Source organism: Herpailurus yagouaroundi, unplaced genomic scaffold (assembly GCF_014898765.1).
Source record: "Herpailurus yagouaroundi ecotype Mexico unplaced genomic scaffold, PumYag 100, whole genome shotgun sequence".
In the NCBI taxonomy this organism is placed as follows: domain Eukaryota; kingdom Metazoa; phylum Chordata; class Mammalia; order Carnivora; family Felidae; genus Herpailurus; species Herpailurus yagouaroundi.
In genome coordinates, this window is record NW_024412391.1 from 22,669,269 (window position 1) to 22,684,255 (window position 14,987).

General features: G+C 37.5%; 1 protein-coding gene across 17 annotated transcripts in view; it reads left to right on the forward strand.

Annotated features, from left to right (window-relative positions):
* The window catches only part of CADPS2 (calcium dependent secretion activator 2), a 555,001-nt gene that overhangs the window by 263,567 nt on the left and 276,447 nt on the right, over nt 1-14,987 (forward strand). The gene's annotated exons all lie outside the window — the stretch shown is intronic.

Genomic DNA, 14,987 nt, shown 5'->3' on the forward strand with positions numbered 1-14,987 from the left:
TCTCTCTCTCTCTCTCTCTCTCTCTCTCTCTCTCTCTCTCTCTCTCTCTCGTGCGCGCGCGCAACATAAAAAAAAAAGAAAGAAAACTTGGTCATCCAAATACTGTGGCTCTCCTCATAGTCCTTTGAGGATTGTCCAGAATAAAGTATATAGTGTCCTTTATTAAATCAACAAATAATTTTGAGCTCTGCTCTGTGCTAAGTGCTGCACAGGTACTGGGGTTGAAATGATGACTAAAATCAGACGTGGCTGTAGCAAATGGCATTTGTTGTCTAAAGCAGGGGAGCTAGGCATTAACAGCTCGGCACCTAGGATCATATAATTACAAACTGAGTAAGTGCTTTGAAGGAAAGGAATATAATCCTATGCAAATATGACACAATGGAACTTATTTGGAGGACTGCACAGTGGAGCAGGTGGCGATGGTTAAGGAAGTCTTTCTGAGCAAGCAACCCTTGGTCTTTCAACAGAAAGACACATAGTAGTTACCAGACAATGGAATGGAGCAATGAGGAAGCAGAACTACTCCTGAAGGAACAGGCAAGTGTCCTGCCCTATGGCAAGAGCCTTCTGGATGGGCACAAATGCGGGTTAGAATGGTTCAGATGAGGCTGAGGAATAACCAGGTATGCTCAGCGTTGGGAGCTATGGTTAAGAATGTTAATTTTACCTTGTCTCCTCCCATCTTCTATGGTAGAAACCTGAGTATACTTAAGAGGTTTTGTTTTCATTTCTAAACCTTGACCTTCTTAATGCTTCTCAGAACTGCTGAATCTTTCCAGAGAAAAGGGAATTAGTTTCATACTCTGGACTTTGGTGGGAAAGAACCATTTGTAAAAATAGCTCATGTGTAAAACAACAGTTTTTTGTTGTTGTTTTTGTGTTTTGTTTTTTCCTGTCATCATAGCAGAAGGCTATGGTTAATGGTTCATGATCAGTTACTCCAGTGCTGTGGCTAGATCAAAGCTTGCTTCTCTGGTAACCTTTACCATCTTCGCCTGTGTTCTTTATCCTGGATTATCATTTTCTGATTTTTCCATTCTTAGCTGATGTTTTGGGATTATGCTCAGTCTGTGTTATTATCTGTTCTTTCCATGCTGTGTAGTGCTCTGTGTGTAACACCACATCCCTCCTATTTGATTAGGCCTGTTTCTCGACTCTGATCATTTTAGCTCATCTATGTAGCCATTCTTTGCATTTTTTTTTTATTATCTCCACCTTCTAAAAATAAGACTGTTGGTAACCATGGTAGCTCAAGGACATAGTTAGGAAAGGAAAAAACAAAAAAACAAAAATAAGAAAACTCAAGCGTCTCCCTCTGTGAGTACCAAACCAAAAGGGGGAGAAGAGACCTGCCAGGTAGTCTTGAATCTTTTTTTTTTCTTAATTTATTTATTTTGGACATGTGTGGGAAGGGGCAGACGGTAGTGGGAGGGAATCCCAAGCAGGCTTCACATTGCCAGTGTGGAATCCGATGCAGGGCTGAAACCTATGAACCTTTGAGATCATGACCTGAGCCGAAATCAAGACTCAGACGCTTAGTGGACTGAGTCATCCAGGTGTCCTGATGAATTTAAGTCTTAAAAGAGCTTAAATTCACCTCTAGACTTTCCACCCACAGACCGACTAAAGCCCCACCTGAGCTACGAAGTTCTTAGACTGACCAAGATCAGCACCAGCTTTGTACCACTACAAAATACTATTAAGGAGTGGAATTTTTAATTCTTGGGTTTCAGAATTTCTTCCAAAAAAGACCTGTGAAGATGTTATTAAATATTTTAGGAATTCCAAATATATTTGACACGTCATTTTCCAAAATGCTTCTTCCTACCTTAAGATTGGAGTACCATGACAATGTGAAAATAGCAGTGCCTTACATGAGCTGATTAAAGACTACATTAAAGCCAAAACATGTACTTGCCATGTTTGCTGGAGCTAGTTTAAGAGTGAGGGAATTCCTAAAAGTCCGCTATCAACACAAGCTGTATTCCCAGTAATACAACTAAAACCTGGTGTGTTTCAGGACCTGTCTTCTACCGTACTTGATAGTTGCCGCTGCTTTCCACAGAAAAGAGACTGTAGGATCACTCAGAGGGCTTCTTCCCCTTTAGAGAAGATGGAATGGGAAAGCAATCAGGAATTGCTCATTGGACCCCTGCCCTGACATCAGGAAAATGGGGTGCCCAAGTGAAAAGACAAGAAGCATTTATTTTTTTATGCCTTCTAATTTTCCAAGCATTCTGATATTTTCTTATTGATTTCACTCTTCTGAATACTTATGTCAGGTGGGACTTATTACTATTCCTATTTTCTAGATAAGAGAATGGATCCTTAAAAAATATTCCATAGCATGCCTAAGTTAACTCTGCTATCAGGCAGAGCAACCAGTATTCAAATCCAGTCCTCTTAGATTCCAAAGTCCATGCTCTCCGTACACAGTCTCCTCTCCTGAGCATGTGATGTATGCCGGTTATTTCCTGGGCCGTAATGGTGGCTGCAGTGAGAGATGTAGCTGTAGTTGCTAAGACAAATCATGAAGGTAGAAAAGTAATGCAGGTAGTCTCCAGTATTAAAATGAAGGTCACTCTTCAGCTTTCCACAGCACTTTCATATTTATTACCTTTCCTGCTTCTCAGTTTCCTCCAAGTACAAGTCCTTAGGGGCTGGAATCTGTTTTCCTTCATCTTTGTATTTTTCACATTCATCCGCATGACGGGCACATACAGAGTACTTATTACATATCATTTCAGAGATTACACGAGTGAGGAAGTGAGGACAAGAATTACAGTAAGTGCTGTTATTTCAAGTTTCCTTAACCCTAACAGGGCTTCTGTTACCTCATGAGTACCAAGATTTTTTTCCTCAAAATATCACTGTAAATGTCTTTAAGCTTTAAAAGCATGTCTGTGTTGTATTTATGTCCCAAGGTTATCTCAAAATTAGTCACTGGCCATCAGAAATCTGCAAGTGGGGATTTCGTCTTCTGAATAATATGGGGATAGGTCTCCTAGGAACCAGGAGCAGCAAATGCCCCAGTGATTACTTAGTTTGTGGGGATTACTTGAGCAGATTTATCCTGAGGCTGCTCGTAACATGGTCTCCTCTGTACTGTGTGCTCCCCTGATGCTCCAGGGGCTGGTTTCAGCTGTCCCCTTGTTTTGCTGGCTGGACTGTCTGGTTGTGTCTCCTCCCCGCACTGTGCCTTTTTTGAGCACCTCATGCTTTTTACAATCTTCTCAACCCCCTCAGGAATGGTCTCAAGTAATTCTACCCTCTGGAAATCTCCAGATATTTGTATAATTCAGAAACTTCTTTCCTCCCAGATTCCTCCTGTGCAGTTGAAAAGTCTTTATTTCACCCAAAGAAACTGTCATTTAGGAAAGAGAAACAAAGTTTTATCTGCAGGGAGCTCCCCAGGAGGACCATTCCTAGGAGAAATGAAGTAAACCTGGGTAGATACTTCAGTCTGGTATTCTCTCTTTAAAGCCCCCATGTTACTGCTCTAAGGACCAAGAAGTCTTTTATCTTTGGAGAAGCTGGAAACATTGCAGGAGCATTTGCTTTTAAATGGAAACCTTAAGAATAGAAGCACTGACATTGTAGGACTTGGGCAATTCCAAGGTGTTCAAATTAAGAAAATAGAGAGCAGAGCATTTTCACACCCATATGTCTGGCCTCCAAGAGCATCCCACCGCCCCCTTTGAGGTTCTGTCAAATTAGAGATGAATTACTGGAATGGATCTGGTAAAACAAGGACTAGTAACAGATACTCCAGTTTACTAGTAACAATATGCTCTATTGATTAATGATGATTACAATAGTTTGTATTTTACATTTCTATAGCATTTTATCTTTGAGGGATAATGCATTGATTCACAGTTGAAAGGTTTTCTTTTTTTCTAGTTCATGTAGCACATTCACATTTTTGTGTCAAAAACAAACAAACAACACAGGAGCAAACCAGGCTGATGTTCTCACATTACTTCAAAGTTAAGGGTATTACCCAAGTGTGAACATACGTTAATAAGTATGTGTAGTGATTAATTATTGGCTTGTGCAGTAGAGTTGTGCTCATTGCTACACCATTGCATTTTATTATTTTGAAATCTTTCTAGAGGTTTGTTGTATAACACATTATGCATTAAAGTTAAATTAATGTACCTGATCAGTTATTTTGCTTGTATTCCTATACATAGGTTCTTGAAAAATCTTGGTTTCTGATAAAAAGTTACACTTTTTTGTACTGCCTTGACCAGGTAAAATTGTAATGCAAGATATAACAAATGGTTCTCTTTAAAATTAGATGCTTCAAGCTAATGTCTTTGAACTACCCTGCTATGAGGAAGAGAAAGGAAAATGCTTGTGAGGGATTATATCTTCTATTTTTTCTGAAACCTGGTTTTGTGCTAACATGCTTGCTAGACTTTCCCAGAAGAAAATGGTATAAGTATAATATGATTACTCTGGATATGGAGGTTTAATGGCATGAATACTTCATAAATGAAATACGGACTTTAGAGGATAATTTTACTCTGTTATTCTTGAGGCTTTAGCAATCTTTAGAGCAGCAAAATGGGAGCTGTCTCTTTGAAGGGAAATGGAAATTTCCAGACACATTAAGAGAGAATGAAGGGTGAAGTCCCTGGGATTTTTCTCATTATAACAGTGATCATTACCCACCCCAAGCTATCCCCAAATATTTTTCTGCCTTCATCGCAGGATTTCTTCTTTGCCGTGTTGAAAAGAGAACTTTGTATTGTCTTTTCATCATAATGAAAAGTTTTAATGTAGTGTTTTTGAAAGATCATCCCAGAAGCTTTGAGTGATAAAGCTTAGTCACCTTAAAGGGTATTTTCTAGCCCTTCTCTTAAAATTTGCATCATGTTAGCATTTTAGACTAAATATTTTTTTAAAGAAAGATTAAAGATCATGTGCAAAATACATCAAGATTGAAAGTAACTCAGTTTATAACTCTTTATCCCAGGTTGGTCCTGTGTTAATCGTCCCTTCTTTTCTCCATCTCTGCCCTTCTTACCACCCTCTCTCTCTTCCCCTCTCTCTCTTTTTTGTCCTGTTTTGCTGTCAGTGGAGGTCTCTCTCTTTGTAGTTTCTTCTAGTGCCTGGGTTTTAGTGTTGCTGTTTTATAAAGTTGATTAAAACTTTAATGTTCCAGGCCATCCATTGTCTTCAAGTAGGTATCATTTTGCTTGTGCGGTTAAACTAGAATAGTCTACTATGGCTGCTAATAACAACAGTTAGCATTTGATGTGCACTGTCCGTATGACATTTGGGTCCTACGTGCTGTGCCATTATGGGTGTTAATGTGAATTGCCTTCATTTGCACCTCCACAGTTTGAGGAGGGACGTAGTATAAGATTAGAGGCAAGTTGATTGCTCGGACTCCCTTTGTGTGTGGGAATTTGTCTTTGAGCCCAGAAATGGTCTCTGGGGTCTGCACTGTGGAGCCCTGTCTCTCCATGACCGTACTCTGCTGTGGGCAAGGGCCCTGGTACTGGTTCTGAAGTTTTTTCCTTCCCTTCCCTCCCCTCCCCTCCTTTTTTTTTAATGTTTATTTATTTTTGAAGGAGAGAGAGAGACAGAGCGTGAGCCAGGGAGGGGCAGAAAGAGAGAGAGAGATACACAGAATGTGAAGCAGGCTCCAGGCTCTGAGCTGTCAGCACAGAGCACGATGTGGGGCTCAAACTCACAGCCATGAGATCATGACCTGGTGTGCCAAAGTCAGATGCTTAACTGACAGAGCCACCCATGTGCCCCATTTTATATTTTTGATCTTTTCCCTCCCCTCACACATCTTTATATGAAACTATTTAGAACAATGTTATATTTGTGTTGCTAATTTCATCGAGGTGGTTATCTTTGTATAGCTGTACAGAACAATTCCTTTGGTTTTGTTGAAAGGATAGAATATTTTGTCTTAAATGCCAGTGTAATGGTAAATGTTATCTTCTTGACCCAGAAGGTCATGCCATGATTTCATTAGTTGGCGTAGCTATATTGCCTTGGAGGTATTGCTAACCTGTGTGTGGTTCACATTTGATATGAAATTGAAATTTAAAGTGTGTCAACCACAGTAATGATAATAAGTAAAACAGTTTTTATAAACACTATTGATCACCCAACTTAATTAAATGCATAGGAAATGTTTTTAATAATATACCCAATATATTTTTAAAGTAAGAAATTTAATCTCTACTACAGATTATTAAAATTGAAGGGAAAGGATGTTTACAATGAAATTTTGAAATCCTAGCAAACTTGGATTTTGTTTTACATTGAATTATTTTGAAATTTTGGCTTTTGGGATAATGTGGCTTTTGTGCTCAATTTTATTTACATAGGTACATCTCTTATGAATCGACTTTTTAAATTAGCGTAATCTTTTGTATTTAAGATTAGTTTAAAATCTTGGGCTGTCTTAGAAGTCTGTCCTTGGTCTTCTTTTCAGTATTTCTGTAAAAATAATTAAATATATATGAGGATGTCTTTGCAACATTTCTAGAATAGTTGAAATTGGAAAGAATGCTACAGTCTGTCAGAAGAGTGAATATGGTACAACTATACAAGAGGAATGTGTTAGAGTCTTAAAATATTGTGTAAAATCCATGTACTCATAGGTGAAGATGTTCAATATGTAGTGTTACATAAAAGCACAAGTTATAGAGCAATTTGAATATCCCACTTATTGAAAGACAATAAACGTGTTTAGGCACACACATACACGGATATAGAAACATATGTAGGCCTGGATTTGTAAGATACCAACTCCTACCATCATGGAGTTTTTAATGAACACCCCTTCATAGGTTTTGTTCATTCTTAGAGTTTCTACTATCCACCTCTGTGTTAAGAATTCTCAAATCTGTGTCTTTATTTGCAGCCTTTTTGCCAAAGTCCAGACATGAATTTTCAGCAACTTATTTGGAATCACTCTTGGGGTTTTCAGATAAGTCCCTTCATCTCTTACATATACTTTGATAATGGAAAAGGATGACACCAGCCATCCACATTTCTGTGACAATGTAGTTACCTTCACTTCTTCCCTTTTTCTTGGGCTTATGTCCATCAGTAATAACACTGATACATTTGGGCCCTGGGAAATGACGTAGAAATGCTGAACTTTTTAAATATCAAAAGCTGCCCTTCCAAAAGTGTCTTCTGCTTAGAGCTTTCCATGAAACTGTCTTAATTGCTCTTAATAATCAGAAATGCTGTATTTAAAAGAATTTGTTCAGGGGGCGCCTGGGTGGCTCAGTCGGTTAAGCGTCCGACTTCGGCTCAGGTCATGATCTCACAGTTCGTGAACTCGAGCCCCGCGTCAGGCTCTGTGCTGATAGCTCAGAGCCTGGAGCCTGTTTCAGATTCTGTGTCTCCCTCTCTCTCTGCCCCTCCCCTGCTCATGCTCTGTCTCTCTCTGTCTCAAAAATAAACATTAAAAAAAATTTAAAAAAAAAGAATTTGTTCAGTGCTTAATACTATTAAAATGCCTTCAGTGTTCTATTTAATCTTTATATAGTAGGCTCTTAGTGATTCTTTTTAAACTCCTCAGTTTTAAATTCTTCACTTAAAAAGAGGTATATTCATCATAGTGAGGTCCTGCCTTTACTTTGTATATTGTACAAGCCCTATTAATGTACCTGTTTTACATATACATCTGTTTCAGAAGAGTTTGACTGTATTGCTGTGGTCATTGTGAGCAGGACACTGACTGACAGAAAGATACCCACAGAGGTGCAGATATAGCTTTTTTTATGTAAGTAAAGCAAACTAAAGCTCACCCGCATGTCCCTGCATGAGTAGGGACACAGCTCTGTGCCCTGAGTCAACCAGGCAAGTTTCCCTGGCCTCCTGACCCCAGGACGGCAAACAGCTGCGGATGGTTTCGTCTGACAGCCCTGAGGATACACACGTTTAGGGCTTTCTGACCGACTCCCTGTATCCCATTCCCAAGCATCACTATTCCCTCTTGGTGGCTCTTAGACTTGTGAAGAGTGTTCATCTATGTTGTCACCAAATAAGAATATTAAAAATAACTCCAAGTGATCCTGTTTATTATTAGGTGAATCCAATCCTGTAGGAGTTGTGGGGGCAAATGTCCTACATGACAACAGAAAGTGACCTCAAACCCATATGAAATTGATTGCAGAAAACTTGGGAAGATTTTCTGTTTCATAAGTGAATGTTTAAATCAATATCTACCAAATATCTGATGTTTGGATATTTAAGTTATGAACCTAAATTTGATTGAGACAAGTAATCTTGGATAAACATGACATTTTAATCTTACAATGCCTAAGTTATGAAAATTAAAATCTATAGTTGGATTGTTAATATTTTTCATGCTGCAGTTATTTTAAGGATTATGCATAATTAAAAAAAAATTTAATGTTTTTATTTCTGAGACAGCATGAGCGGGGGAGGGGCAGAGAGAGAGGCAGACACAGAATCCGAAGCAGGCTCCAGGCTCTGAGCTGTCAGCACAGAGCCTGACGCAGGGCTCGAACTCATGGAGTGTGAGATCATAACCTGAGCTGAAGTTGGATGCTTAACCGACTGAGCCACCCAGGCACCCCAGGATTATGCATGATTTTTAAAAGACTTTCACTTCAGGGCGCCTGGGTGGTTCAGTCAGTTAAGAATCTGACTGTTGATTTCGGCCTAGGTCATGATCTCACAGATCACGGCTTCAAACCCTGCATTAGGCTCTGCAGTGACCGAGCAGAGCCTGCTCGGGATTCTCTATCTCTTCTCTCTACCTGTACCTTGTGCATGCACATGTGCTGTCTCTCAAAATAAATAAAAAATAAATAAACTTAAAAAAAAAAGACTTTAACTTCTTCCCCTTTAGTTAGATACTGATTTCATGTTTTCTGCTAGAAAATTAGTGATGTTTTTGTAATTATAGGTCATTGTTAATCGATTATTTTAGTAACTCAGTTTTTGTAATAGGATTAATGGTAATTTGGTCATGAAAACATTTAAGGTTTCACTGGATTGGAAGTGAGGCAAAACTGTTACTTATAAAAAGAGTTCATAACGTTCTTGTATACCAGCAATTGTCAGATAACATAAAGGACACAGTTTCCTTAGAATTCCAAAATATAAAATACTATGAAAGTGGGGTCCCTGGGTGGCTCAGTCGGTTAGGTATCCGATGCTTGGTTTCAGCTCATGTCATGAGCTCACGGTTCGTTGGCTCGAGCCCCACATCAGGCTCTGTGCCAGCAGTTGCAGAGCCTGCCTGGGATTCTCTCTCACTCCCTCTCTGTTTGCTCCTCCCCCACTCCCTCTCACAAAGTAAATAAACATAAAAGAAAAATTAAAAAACCATGCAATAATTTTAACACAGAATGTGTAGGACTTACCTGCATGGAAGAAGGAAAAAGTTTAAGACTTTACAAAAAAAATTAGAATAGATCTTAATAAATGGAGAGAACTCTCTTTTTATTGAATAGAAATGTAGTAAGTTGGAAATATCTAGTTCCTTCTTGTACTAACTGGTATTCTAATATCTCATAAAGCCACAACAGTTCAAACAGTATAGCCCAGCTCAGGAGGTCTATCTTGAAGACAAAGTTCAAAATCAAACCCCAGTTGATATAATAATACCACAAGTATATTTGATTTCTAAACTAAGTGAGATTGGATAGATGAGAAATTAAGGGAAAATACCATTTAATATCACTGTTAAATTTTAGACAACTTGAAGGTTTAAATAGTGGAAACGTGGAAGAAATAAAGGTTAATATTTATATCATCCTTGGTTAAGTGAAGACTCTTTAGGATGTCAAAATCCAGTACTATAAATCACATTGCTAGAACTTGACTGTCTAATATTTTAAAAGTATACATTTAAAAAAAAAAACCCTGGAAAGAGTTAAATAGAAAATCACCAGCTGTGGCAAATTTGCCATATATATCAGAAACAGTAAATGCCTTTCTTTATGTTAGTTTTTTAAAATCAAAAGAAAGCCTCCTAGATAGAAAGCCTAATGTAATAGATAAATGGACAATGATAATAAAAAAGAAAGTCATAAAAGAAATTTAGATGACTATAAAGAGAAAGTGCCTGATCTCAGAAGAAATTTTTAAAAGTGCTGTTTAGAAAGCTTGTTCAATTCTGTGTAATTGGGTTTATTATTTATATTTATGAGTTTATAGGTCTTTTTCCCCTACCAGTCTGAGCTCATCTAGGGACAGGATCTGTTTTCTTAATTTTTTTTTTTTTTAAATGCCTACCGTTTCCCAATGCCAGCTCCACAGCTGGATGGATAAAAGGATGGAGGCATGGGTAGATGAAATAATTTTTCAAATTACATACACCCTATTCATCAGTGCTGGTCATAGATAAGGAACGTGGATTGAGTCTTCTTTTTAGTTTTATCTTTTATCATCATGTATGCATTATATGTTCACAAGAAGAATTTTGAATTAAGGGATTTGAATGATTTTTGATAACTGTTGCAGTGTTGATGACTTTCAACGTACTTTGAAACAAATACGCTAATACTTTTTGAGAATCCTTTTAGGTCCCATTTTAAACCTAGTTCTCCCGATGCTGTAAGACGCATGAGAAGTATCCAGCTGTTAAGAACACAGGGCAAGGTGTTCTATGTTATGTATATATTACAGTATACAATCAAATTATTTGTTATCTATAATCTATTAGAGTATCAGTTCCAAGAGAGTGGAGACTTTGGTTGACACTAAGAGTATTGTCTGGCACATATGAAGTACTCAGTATGGTTTTTGAGAGAATAAGAGGTCCAGATTGTTTTCGTTTCCACATTACCATATCACCTTCATATCACCCCATATCACCTTCATAGCCATCATTTTAAGTAGCTGCAAAATATTCCATTGTGTGCCACTAACTTACATAATTTTCCTTAAATATTAGATATTTGAGATGCTTACTTTTGCTGTTATACATGGTGCTGTAGTGAATATGTTTCTGCTGCTAGTCTTTTCAGTACTCATGATTATTTTGTTAGGGAAGATTCCTAGAAATAGTTTTACTAGATGAATAGACATGTACATGTATTTTGGCTCATCATGTGAATTTCCAGGATACTTAATTTAGTAGCAAATACATAATTAATATCAGTTCCTTCAGTTGGTATGTTAGCTGCCCTGTGTTTGCTTAGCCAGGAAGTCCTGCTGTCCCCGTACAGGTGCTTTGTAGATATTTTATTCTTTTGAAGATTTACACTGGAAGTCTGAATCCTCATAAATAATACATGCATAGAAGTGGAAAAAGGCAATGTATTTTGAGTCAAAGCAAATTGACAGCAAGGGAAACGTATTATTTTATCACAGAATACAGAGAAAATAGTAGGAAGATAATAACTGGTATTAATTCCTGGAAGTATTTAAACATGCCAGTTAAGTAAAAAACAAGGAAACATCTTGGTGAATGTTGAAAATATTCACCTATTATCTTCCTTCCTTCCCCTGCCCTTTTGGGAGGTTGGGTATAGGAAGGAGGACTTTGGTTTTTAATTCATTTATTGTAGAATTCATAAGCATTTTCTAACTGTATATATCTTTTAACGTTAGTTCTTAGAAATTCTCAGGTCACCTGGGTGGTTCAGTCGGTTGAGCATTTGACTTTGGCTCAGGTCACGATCTCGCTGTTGGTGAGTTTGAATCCCGTGTCAGCCTCTCTGCTGGCAGCTGGGAGCCTGGAGCCTGCTTTGGGTTGGCTCCCTCTGCCCATACCCCGCTCGTGCTATGTCTCTCTCTCAAAAATAAACATTAAAAAAATTATCAAAGGGGTGCTAGTTTGTTTGTATTCTGGAATTTGGGATTTATGAGGGCTATTAAGTGCTACTGTATACTTAGGCACCCCTTTATATTTGCACATTTTTGTTGAATATCATAAAAGCTTAGTCCTCTGGCTGTTGAAGTTAGGATCCGCCAGTCCCCTTGTGCCTTTGCTTATCTCTGCCTGAAAGCATGTTATTTAATGCTCTCTCATTTCACAGGAGCTGACCATTAATGTTCCATGCCCTTGACTCAGGTGGTCCCAGACCTTGTTAGGTAGATAACATTCTTGCAGATTGCTTTACCAGGGCTTGTGATATTCCTGTTTCCTGCCCTCATTGGCATAGGTTTTGAGAATGGAGATCCTGCATTGTTCCAAGTTCTGGATTACTAGTGGCTTCCTATAAAACTTAGCTCTTTGTTTTCTAATAAATTACTATCTATACTTGCCATGTGTTGATTAGGTTCCTCATGTGACTTCTCTAAGCATGTGTTGTACTTATTACCATTCCTGGCATAGTGTTCACTAATTTTACACAAGTATAATGGTAGAAAAGTATTCATGGCCTTCAAATTATAAAAGATAAACACTTCATATTAAAAGGCCAGGGTTACTATTAAATCTTTTACATCACCGAATAGGATACCAAAAGTTGACAAAAAGATAAAGGGAAATTGTCAAAATCCCTAGGTTGATGGGAGAGGATAATACTTCTACCTTGCTATATAAAGAACACCAAATAATCAGTAATGATAAAATAGATTTTCACAGTTAACAAGCATGATCTAATGTCCACATATACAACATTGTACCCACAGTGGAAAATACTTTGCATTTCCAAGTACTCATGGAAGAGTTAAACACACACACCCCTACCTACATATTTTGGAATATATAAAAGCTAGTTTCAATTATTTCAGAAGATTAGTATCCTGTAAGTTATATTATCCCTTGCTAACCTAATGCAATAAGCATAGGGCTTATCTAGGAAAAGGAAAACTGCATTTACAAATTCTAGAACACACCTGAAAAGAGCCAAATAATAACAAAAATAATGTCAGTTTGGGGGATGCTGTACTTAAGGTGGTTAAGGGAAATGTATAGCCTGAAATGCTTACAATGCTAAGCTTGAATGCTTAGAACAAAATAAAGGCTTGAAATTAATGAGCCATGCATTCAAGTTAATTCTACAGTTCTACATTTTTAACACCGATAAATTAAGATAAAATAAAAAAGAGGAATTTAATGAAATAGAAAACAAGCGTGCAGTGGAGGAGATCATCAAAGTCCAGCAATAGTAATTTGAAGAGAATAATAAGACAAACTTATGTCAAAGTTAAAAGTGGGGAAAAAAAGAAGATGAGGAATGAGGAAAGATACTTAACTACAGATGCCATAGATGCAAAAGATAAGAGGAATTTTAAATTTATTTTGAGAAGGGGGGTTAGAGCATGCATGGTGGAGGGTCAGTGAGAGAGAGAGAGAGAGAGAGAGAGAGAGAGAGAATCCCAAGTAGATTCCCTGCCCAGCACAGACCCTGACTTGGGGCTTGATCCCACAACTGTGAGATCATGATCTGAGCCGAAATCAAGTTGGCTGCTTAAGCAACTGAGCCACCTAGGTGCCCTCATGCAAATACTTTCATGTGGATGAAATAACTTTTTCTAGTAATATATCAAAGTGGCTTAAATAGAAAACTGGAATAGTTTTATAACTATAACCTGTGAAGAAACAGAATCAGCATCAAATGCTTCATTACCATGAAGAAACACTGCACCCAAACATCTTAATGGATAAATTCCAAGAACAGATAATTCTCATTTATTGCAAACTCTTCCAGATAATAAAAATGTGGCAGTGTTCAACTGCTTCAGTAACACTAGCGTAAGAAAAACAGGAAAATACAAGAATGTAAATCTACAGGCTGGTTTCATTGATGAAAATTATACAGCTAAACTACAGCATCCTAAATGTGTGTGTGTGTGTTTTTTTTTAAGATAGGAAATTAGGTTTATCTCTGAAAAGCAAAAAAAAAAAAAAAAAAAAAAAAAAATCCATATAAACCACTGTAATTACCATCTCAGGAGGTACAGGAAAAAGTTTAATAGAACATTCATTTCTGGATTACAGATAGGTAAGATCTGTGGTCTAGATTTATGATAGGTATATAGTGTGTGTGTATATATATATATGATTGATATATATATATATATATATATATATATATATATATATATATATCTTTACCTGGATATTTAATGGGTAAAGAAAATAATCTTCTTTTCCTAGTTCATTATATACCCACAAATAAATCGGAATATAGGTCTTTCATACACATATATATATATTTCTTTACCCGGATGGCTCAGTTAAGCCTCTGACTTTGGCTCAGGTCATGATTTCACAGTTCGTGAATTTGAGCCCCACATTGCGCTCTCTGGTGTCAGCATAGAACCTGCTTCAGATCCTCTGTCCTCCTCTCTCTCTCTGCCCCTCCCTTGCTCATTCCCAAAATAAATAAACTTCAAAAAAATCCATAGGAGGATATATATAAAATCTAGGACATAGGTAATATACCATGATGTATATCCCATATCTGATATATGAGTATGAAAGACCTATATTCCGATTTATTTGTGGGTATATAATGAACTAGGAAAAGAAGATTATTTTCTTTACCCATTAAAGACCAATTACAGGACACCTGGAGCAATGATCACCTCTAGAGGTAAAATGCTAAAGATCCTCCCTTTAAAAAGAAAGCCGAGACAATTACTAATACAGAACCCAGAATCCTAGCTAATCTTATGGTGTGGGGTTGGGATGAGAGGAAGATGTGATCAGGGCAGGGCACAAAGAGGACTTTCCTGATGTACCAGTATATTCTCCATTGTAACCTGGGGTAGTGGGAATGCTGATTTTTTTGTTCTTTAAACTGCATCTCATCTTTAGATACTTAATGTCTAATTTACACAATAAACTGTTTTTATTAGATGAGAGAGGTCTACTGAATAAAGACTGAAGATATAGGGGTGGGATACTTTTCCTTTCTGGTAGGTTCTTTGGTCTAATAATTGACATAAGAAAAACAAAAACTGGGGTGCCTGGGTGACTCGGCCAATTAAGTGTCTGACTCATGGTTTTGGCTCAGGTTTTGATCTTACGGTCATGGGATCAAGCCCCAAGTCAGACTCTGTGCTGG